Source organism: Lucilia sericata, unplaced genomic scaffold (genome assembly GCF_015586225.1).
Source record: "Lucilia sericata isolate MDLA Ls3-8-SP2 unplaced genomic scaffold, ASM1558622v1 Contig002729F_arrow, whole genome shotgun sequence".
Taxonomy (NCBI): domain Eukaryota; kingdom Metazoa; phylum Arthropoda; class Insecta; order Diptera; family Calliphoridae; genus Lucilia; species Lucilia sericata.
Window position 1 is genome coordinate 32,508 of NW_023996449.1, and position 8,885 is coordinate 41,392.

General features: G+C 25.4%; 1 long non-coding RNA gene across 1 annotated transcript; it reads left to right on the plus strand.

Annotated features, from left to right (window-relative positions):
- The first annotated feature begins 657 nt into the window (after positions 1-657).
- Positions 658-8,219, plus strand: LOC119614252. Its single transcript, XR_005232315.1, has 3 exons — positions 658-1,090; positions 7,069-7,634; positions 7,711-8,219. It is a non-coding gene; the product is annotated as an uncharacterized LOC119614252 (long non-coding RNA).
- The last annotated feature ends 666 nt before the right edge of the window (positions 8,220-8,885 follow it).

Below are 8,885 nucleotides of genomic sequence, written 5' to 3' on the forward strand. Positions count from 1 at the left end.
TTTTCTTTTGGTATACTATCGATAACTTTCCCTTAAAACTATTTCAAAAGTTATTACCACTTTACCTAACCACTTGCCTAGCAAAAAAATTTCTCATAAATTAAGTGCATATTTTAAACAACATTTTTTTCACAAATAATTTTCAAAACAACATTTTCACTTTTATGCTGATAATTTATTGAAACAAATTCACACTCAATATGTTTAAGGTATTTCAACGATAATTTTCAAATATTTTTTTGCTCTTCGATTAAACACTGTTGTTGTTTTTAGTTTACCAGCTGTAGTTGTAATCGCATGCGCATAAATTGTTTTCTTTAACAAACATTTTGCGTGTATTGAACAGCAAAGTGAAACAACACACAGATACAAAATTTACTGACAATTTCACTCTCGTTGAGATACGGAGAGACTGGCAAACTGATCTAGGGAGAAAAAAATAAATTCGCCGTAATAAACCTGCGCATTTCACGAAACAGCTGATTGTAGAAGAGCTGCGGGTGATTTTGAGAATGTGTATTTTTCAATTCGCTGTAAATAATATAAACAATAATATTATTAAGTAAATAAAATAATATAAATAATTTTGGCTAATAGCCACAGCAGCGAAAGCCACATTTTAATTAAAGATCAATCAGTTTGTTACGAGACGTTAAAAACAAACGATCGTTAAACAATGAACGCAAAATAATCAAAGATATTAAAACAGAAATAAAAACAAAACAAACAGATGAATAAATAGAGTAAAAAAAATACGTGTGTTTTGGATAACAAATTTAAAAAAAAAGCGAAATGTTTATTAATAACGCAACTGCGAATAATATATTGCAATTATTGTGAACAGATAAATAAATTAATAAATGTGTTTTAATGTTAAAACAAAACCAGTGCAAATGTACTAAAATTATTACAAAAAAAAGATATTTTTTAATTAAAGATAAAAACCTCAAAAGAAAAAAACGCTTGATTAAAATAATAGCGATTTTTTAAGCGCTGTTTGCAAAAAGAGCTGGTGAAAATAAATAAAATGCTTTAAGTGTGTTTTGTTGTTTATTTATATAAACAATAAATTTGTTTTTCACTACTAACGGTAATAATTGTTATTGTTTTTTCATTAAATTTACAACTTTTTCCTTTACAATTTGTCGGTTGTTTAATTTTTTTGCGTATTTATATCGTTATTGTCAACAACTTGTTTATAAAAATTTAAATTGATTTGATTCGAAAAAACAAAAACTAAAACAATTTTGAAATTATTGAAAACAAAATCGTTACAGGTCTTGTTGTTTTGTGCAATGACATAAATAGAAATGGAATGAAATGAAATCATGAATTTCAATTAATAACAAACGTTGCATGTATTAAATGCAACACGTGATTAACCCAGCAAACATATTAAACAACATAAACAATATCCATAACTAAACCAGTAAGCATACTAATAGACAATTGCTAAATATCATAAAACACTTTTTATAAACAATTTTTACCCAATTTCCCGCCCCCTCTTATGTTTGCTGGGCATCTATTTGTTATGATTTCCAACGCAATCTCATTTTTCCCATTATGATCATCATCATCATCAGATGTCAATGTACACAATGAATTTAACGAAACAAAAAACTAACTTTATAATGATCGGTTATTGTCTTACAAGTTTTTTCTTTTTTTATTACAACAAAACTTCAACAATAAATTTAAAGACAAATTCAATATCAATTGTAAAGAAATAGTTGTTATATCAGATTTCAATTGATTTTCTCTTAGACATCACAAAAGAAAAGACAACAATAATTTGTTGTCAAGTCATTTATTAGTTCAAAATTTGCCAAAGAAAAAATGTGCACATTTCTTTAAAAGAAATTTTTCAATAAATTGTCAGCATTGGTCGGGGGTTTTCTATTTAAATTAAACAGATGTTCAGCATATTTTTTAAATAAATTAATAACAATCTCTTTTTTTTTTTTTTGTATAAAAATGATCTGTGATCTTTCTATAGAAAACAAATCGATGATGATCTTTCTATAGAAACAAAGAGATCGCTTATCTTTCCCAAGAAGAGGTCTATAATATTTCTTAAAGATCAACGGTCTTTATATAGAAAAAGATCGATGATCTTTCTCTAGAAAAGATCGATGATCTTCCTTATAGAAATCTAATAAAAGAAATCAGTTTTCTTTCTTATAAGAGATATCAATACCCTTTCTTATAATATAGATAGATCATAGATAATATTTCTTAGAGATCGAAGGATTTTTATATAGAAAATATCGATGATCTTTCATATAAAAGTAATCGATGATCTTTCCTATAGAAGATATCGATAATCTTTAATATGGAAGATATTGATAATCTTTCCGTTACGTTATCTCTTTTCTACAGAAAAGATCGATGATGTTTCTTATAAGATACATCCATAATATTTCTAAGAGATCGATGAACTTTTATATAGAAAAGATCGATGATCTTTCATATAATAGTAATCGATGATCTTCCTATATTAGAGATCGATAATCTTTAATATGAAAGATATCGATAATCTTTCCTATGGAAAGAGATCGATGATCTTTCCATTACGTTACGTTATCTCTTCTCTAAAGAAGAGAACAATAATCTTTCTTAGAGATCGACAGTGTTTCATATATAGAAAAGATCGATGATCGTTCTTAAAAGACAGATCGATAATCTTTCTTAAAGATCGATGGACTTTTATATAGAAAATATCGATTATATTTTCTATAGAAGAGGCGATGATCTTTCCTATATATAAGAGATCGATGATCTTTCTTAAAGAAGAGATCGATGATCTTTCCTATAGAAGAAATCGACGACTTTTCTATGGACTTCGATAATCTTTTCTTATAGAAAGTCTTTCCGTTACGTTATTTCTTTCCTGTGGAAGAGGTGGTTGATCTTTTTTCAAAAAAAGTTATCGATTGAAATAAATGTGATCGATAACTACTATATACCGATAACTTTTCTATAGAAAGTAAGTTATCGATAACTTTTCTATAGAAAAGTAAAGTTATCGATAACTTTTCTATAGAAAAGCAAAGTTATCGATAACTTTTCTATAGAAAAGCAAAGTTATCGATAACTTTTCTATAGAAAAGTAAAGTTATCGATAACTTTTCTATAAAAAAGTAAAGTGATCGATAACTTTCTATAGAAAGGTAAAGTTATCGATAACTTTTCTATAGAAAGGTAAAGTTATCGATAACTTTTCTATAGAAAGGTAAAGTTATCGATAAATTTTCTATAGAAAAGTAAAGTTATCGATAACTTTTCTATAGAAAAAGTAAAGTTATCGATAACTTTTCTATAGAAAAGTAAAGTTATCGATAACTTTTCTATAGAAAAGTAAAGTTATCGATAGCTTTTCTATAGAAAAGTAAAGTAATCGATAGCTTTTCTATAGAAAAGTAAAGTAATCGATAACTTTTCTATAGAAAAGTAAAGTTATCGATAACTTTTCTATAGAAAAGTAAAGTTATCGATAACTTTTCTATAGAAAAGTAAAGTTATCCATAACTTTTCTATAGAAAAGTAAGTTATCGATAACTTTTCTATAGAAAAGTAAAGTTATCGATAACTTTTCTATAGAAAAGTAAAGTTATCGATAACTTTTCTATAGAAAAGTAAAGTTATCGATAACTTTTCTATAGAAAAGTTAAGTTATCGATAACTTTTCTATAGAAAGGTGAAGTAATCGATAATTTTTCTATAGAAAGGTGAAGTAATCGATAATTTTTCTATAGAAAAGTAAAGTTATCGATAACTTTTCCATAGAATAGTCAAGTTATCGATAACTTTTGTATAGAAAAGTCAAATTTTCTATACAAAATACAAGTTATCGATAATTTTTCTTTAGAAAAGTAAAGTTATAGAAAAGTAAGGCAATCGATAACTTATCTATAGAAAAGCATAGACTTTTTTATAAACAAAAACATTGACAATGACCTAAAATTGTTATAAATGCAAACGTGTGCCCATTTAAAACCAACTTATGGTTTTTCTCAAGGACATTTGTAAGGTGTGAAAATCAGATTAAAAGTAAAAAAAGCTATTAATTGAAGTTTTATTAATCTGACGATTTTGATTATCAAAAAAGCAGTTAATGTTCATTAAGTTTGTTAAAACAGTTCTTTCATTCTTACAGTTGTTTATTTGTTTACATAATGTTTTTATTTGTATATTTATTGACTCATACAAACATAATTTTCATTTTAAAAGGAATTTTTTCTTCTTCTTCTTAAAACAACGAACTCAATTGTGCTTCAAAAACTGAGAAATTTTGCCAAATTTTGTATATTGGTTATTTCAGAAGTGTGAAAATACAAATGTGTTGTTCAATTTATTTTATTTGTAAAATAAATAAAACAAAAAAAAAATACAAAATAAAATTTTTAAAAGAAAACATTAACATTTACTCAATAATTAATACCCACCAACCAACCAACAAACAACCGACCACATTCGTTAATTGCATTATACAAAAAGTGTAATATGTATGTAAATTTAAATTGTATTTTAATGTTAACGAGGGTGGTTAGAGAAGTGATTTTGTAATAATTTTATTGATTCTTTTTTTAAATAATTATTTGTTAAAGTTTTTAAAGATAAAAAGTTAAAAACATTCAGAAATGAAGATCTATGATATTTTTATGAAAGTAATCGATAAAACTTTCTTAAAATACATTAACGATCTTTCTATACGAAAAAAGCGATGATCTCTCTGTAAGAAATATTTAATATATTTTCTATCTAAAAACAAGATGGCGTATCCTTTTATTGACAATATCAAGATTTTTTTAACAAGATCGAAGTTCTTTTTCAATGATCTTTATAGAAAACAACGAAACTTATTAATGATCTTACTATAGTAATGGTCGGAGATCAATCATTCTTTTATTGTAGATAAGAACAATGAACTTTATATAGAAAATATCTAGTATGTTTCCTTTATTAAAGATCTTTCTGAAGACAAGATTGTGAATCTTTTTATAGATAATATCAAGGATTTTTGTATAGAAGATTGAAAATCTGTTAAAGAAAATGAACAATGATCTTTATTAAAAGCATCGACGAGCATTCCGAAATAATTAATGATCTTAATATAAAGGGGATCGGGGCACCTTTTATTAAAGTAATCGATGATCTTTCAACAATAATATTGATGATCTTTTTGTAGAAAAGATCGATGATCTTCCTATAGATCTTTTTATAGAAAAGATCTTTGATCTTTCTGTGGAAAATTTCGATGATTTTTCTGTGGAAAATATCGATGATCTTTCTGTCGATGATCAGTGATCTTACGAGATAGAAAGGATCAATGTTATATTATTATTATTATTATTATTATTATTATATTATTATTATTATTATTATTATTATTATTTTATTTTATTATTATTATTATTATTATTATTATCATTTTATTATTATTATTATTATTATTATTATTATTATTATTATTATTATTATTATTATTTTATTATTATTATTATTTTATTATTATTATTATTGAATAGATCGATAATATTTTATAGAAAATGTCGATGATTTTTTCTATAAAAACTATAGAGGATCTATGATATTTACATTAAAGTGATCGATAGATCATAGAAAACTTTAATGGTATTTCTACATAAAAGTTTGATTATCCTTCTATAGAGTAGATGATCTTTGTTATAGAAAAGAACTGATCAATGGTCTTTCTATAGATTAGATCGATGGTCTTTCTATAGAGAAATCGATGATATTTCCAGAGAAAAGATCGATCGATCTTATATATAGAAATGTTTGATGATCTTTCATATTATCAACATCGCAAAATGATAGATCTATAATTCCTCCTACAGAAAGATTAATAATAAATCGATTATCTTTCTATAGAATCGTTCGATGATCTTTCTATAGAAAAGATCGATGATCTATAGAAAATATCAATAATCTTTCTATAGAAAAGATCGATAATCTTTCCATGATCTATGATACTTCTATAGAAAAGATCGATGATCTTTCTATGGAAAAGATCGATGATCTTCTATAGAAAAGATCGATGATCTTTCCATAAAAAAGATCGATGATCTTTCTATAAAAAGATAAATAATAAACCATATCGATCATCTTTCTATAAAAAAAATCGATCTTTCTATGAAAAAGATCGATAATCTTTCTATGGAATAGATCGATGATCTTTCTATGGAAAAAATTAATGATCTTTCTATAGAAAAGAACGATGATCTTTCTATAGAAAAGATTAATAATAAACCATATCGATCATCTTTTTATAGAAATGATCGATGACCCATCTATGAAAAAGATTGATGATCTATCTATGGAAAAGATCGATGATCTTTCTATAGAAAAGATCGAAGATCTCTCTAAATCGAAAATCTTTCTAGATCGATGATCTATAAAAAGATCGATGATCTTTCTATAGAAAAGATCAACGACCAATGATCTCACTATAGAAACGATCAATGATCATTCTTATTAAAAAGTTCGTTAATCTTTCTATGGATAAGATCTATGATATTTCCCACAGAAAAGATTGATAACAGAACATAACGATTATCATTTCTCAACAGAAAAGATCGATAGTCTTTCTTCAGAAAAGTTTGATAATCTATCTATATAAAGAGTTTGATCGTCTTAATGTGAAAAGATCGTTAGTTTTTCTAAAGAAAAGATCGAATTTTGTATAAAAGAAATGAATGAACTTTCTTTATAAACGATCGATGGTCTTTTTCACTGGATAGTTTCTGTAGATAGTTTCCATCATGATCGTTTAAATGTATATATTTTGCAGGATCTTTCTTGTTACACCTCGTATTAGTTTTCTATATTTTATTTTTGTTTTTTTTTTTTTTTTTTGATTTGTTAACGTATTTGTGAGCATTTAGTTCCTAGATGATCATTATATATACATTTATTTATTATTATTTGTATCTTTGTTTTATTTTTTCATTTTTTTTCTTCTTTTCAATACATTTATTAAAAGTACGAATAAAATAGAAAAATTCATTGCAAATTGTAAAGAAAAAAATCACACACGTTTGCCAGCATTCAGTTGAAAATGTTCTAATTAACGTTTAACATGCAACGGTGAATAAAAAGAGAAAAAAATTAATAGAAAAAAAGTATTTTATATAAATTAATAATAAATGTGATAAAAAATTTAATAAATAAAAATCAAGTTAACACTTTCCACAAAAAAAAACAACTCTAAGTACATACTTAGACCAAAAGCAAAAAAGCCAAACATTTTAAAGTTAATTTAAATATTTGTATTAATCTTCAAGGTGATAATCGTCTGCTTAAATAATAAACAAAAACAAAAAATAAATAAATTGTATTTGATTTAGACCAACAAATTAAATATAAATAAAAAAAGAATTTTTAATTAAAAAAACTTAAAAATTAAAGCAGAGAATAATACAAAATTTATTAAACGCAATCTTATCTTTTACATTAAAATATGAAAATAAATTCTTTAAAAATAAAAGAAAAATTTCTTTAAATGAAAAAGTTTATTATATAATTAAGTGATTATGTATATGTGATATTTAAAAAAAGAAAACCCTCTCAAACTAAAAATATTTTATAAAAAAAATCTAAACCCCCAAAAAGTGAGTTTACTTTGTACAAATTTTATTTGTTTTTGCAAATCAAACAAAAAAAAAAATATTATATTTTAAACTTAAGTTTAATCGTAAATTACAAAAATGTTCACTGTTCCCTGTCATCGTGATACAATTTTGACAACATCGCTTAGCGATGCCTCCGTTTTATCGAAAAGTCGTGCCGTATGTATAATCGATGCAAAATTTTGTTTAATTTTTAAAAAGTTAAAAGTGTTTTTTTTCTGCTAATTTGTTGGCATGTTTGTTCAAGTTTATGCATGTTGAATTTTATACAAAAAAAAATTTGTTGAAAATTACTGTAAATGCTGTAATTTTAAATAATATTCCCGGATTTTGTTTTGTTAAAATAGGATATTAACTTTTAATGAATATTTTTTCAACTGAATTTTGATTTAAAAATTTGAAGAATCCCAAATTCACTTGAAAATAGAAGGTATAATGAGATTTTTAGTGAAAATTTAGGTTTTCTGTGAAAATTCGAATTAAGAATCCAGTCGAGTCTACAGTCATTCTATGATTTAGTCCATAGTCCAGACTATAGGGCAATCCATAGGCCACACTATAGTCCAGTCTGAAGGTCAGAATATAGTATAGTCTAGTCTATAGTCTAGTCTAGTATATAGTCTAGTCTATAGTCTAGTCTATAGTCTAGTCTATAGTCTAGTCTATAGTCTAGTCTATAGTCTAGTCTATAGTCTAGTCTATAGTCTAGTCTATAGTCTAGTCTATAGTCTAGTCTATAGTCTAGTCTATAGTCTAGTCTATAGTCTAGTCTATAGTCTAGTCTATAGTCTAGTCTATAGTCTAGTCTATAGTCTAGTCTATAGTCTAGTCTATAGTCTAGTCTATAGTCTAGTCTATAGTCTAGTCTATAGTCTAGTCTATAGTCTAGTCTATAGTCTAGTCTATAGTCTAGTCTATAGTCTAGTCTATAGTCTAGTCTATAGTCTAGTCTATAGTCTAGTCTATAGTCTAGTCTATAGTCTAGTCTATAGTCTAGTCTATAGTCTAGTCTATAGTCTAGTCTATAGTCTAGTCTATAGTCTAGTCTATAGTCTAGTCTATAGTCTAGTCTATAGTCTAGTCTATAGTCTATTCTATATTCTAGTCTATAGTCTAGTCTATAGTCTAGTCTATAGTCTAGTCCATAGTCTAGTCTATAGTCTAGTCTATAGTCTAGTCTATAGTCTAGTCTATAGTCTAGTCTATAGTCTAGTCTATAGTCTAGTCTATAGT